Below are 1,334 nucleotides of genomic sequence, written 5' to 3'. Positions count from 1 at the left end.
TTTGTTACCTAGTGTTCTAATCATTGGAAAAAAGTGGAGTTTGTGTTTATTAATATATATTTTTTTATAAATGTGACGGAGATGGTGTAGCTTGTAATGGGATAGAGTTAATGTTCATGTGACACATGGTCTGTGTGTATGACAAGACAGTGCTTCTGTCATTACCCAGGATATTTGGCTGCAGCACATTGCACTCTGTCAGAATGATTGATTGTCATGGTAGGACAAACCCCTAAATTTTACAATCACATTTTTTTTTTTTTTTTTTTAAACCAAAAAACCAACTCATGTTAAATACAGCCAATGAACAGATTATGCCTATTGTTTCCAATCTTTCAATATTTCATGATTTTATGAATTGGCAGAGTATACAGGTTCCCAGTTTAGTTCCCTGGTGCAAACTGAAAGGCACACTACACTGAGAGGGGAAAAACTATTAACTTGATGTTGCTTGAGGTGAGAGGTGTCAGCACGGTTACATAAATTTAGGAACAAAAATGGTTTAGGATGAGAAAAGGGTTTGAAAGTGTTTCTTTGACAAATAAATGGATCTGTTTATTCATGGTATTAGCGTTTCATACATAACATTCATTACTTAACATAAAAGGAGATTATGTTTGTGACTCACGCCAACGTGAGTTGCTGGTAGAGTATTTCCTCTACTTTTCCAGCAGGTCGCAGTGTTGTCCATGTTTAAGCCCCTCCCTCAGTCACTACTCCTGGTCACCCATTCATTGGCTCCTCGGAAACCCACACTACCTCTGACTAAATCGTTAGAAAAGGATGTCTCACTTGCCCCCTTACCCTTGATAAAACTATGATAAAAAATCATAGACGTCATGAGACCAGAAATAATTAATGGGAATTTGTGTCTTTTTAGCAACCTGTGGGAGTTTAAATAAAAAAGAAAAGAATGAAAGTAAACAGATTTGAATGTTTTAACAAAGGAAATAACACAATAGAATGGATATAAATTCAAAATAAAATAAAAATGTATTTGGGGAAAATGCTTTGAAGGAGCATTGAGACCTTTATAAAGAAAATAAACTTCAGAAGAGAAGATTAAAGCACCTATTAAAGTAATAAAGCAATCTAAAACCTGTATTCCACTGATTTTAAGGTCTGGGACTTGGATACTTTTACTACTACTACTAATTAATACTAGTAATAATGCTAAGAATAATAATAGAAGAATAAGGAAGAGAAAGAGGAAGCGCATGGGGAAAATATCTTGTGTCATTGAATGGCACAGAGAAGTTAAAGTTGCAGTTTTATTTTTCGGCAGCCGTGAACGCACCGCCACTCCCTCTCTCCCAAGCCGCGCCCACCTTCGA

Source organism: Channa argus, chromosome 11 (genome assembly GCF_033026475.1).
Source record: "Channa argus isolate prfri chromosome 11, Channa argus male v1.0, whole genome shotgun sequence".
NCBI lineage: Eukaryota > Metazoa > Chordata > Actinopteri > Anabantiformes > Channidae > Channa > Channa argus.
This window is presented reverse-complemented; position numbering follows the sequence as displayed.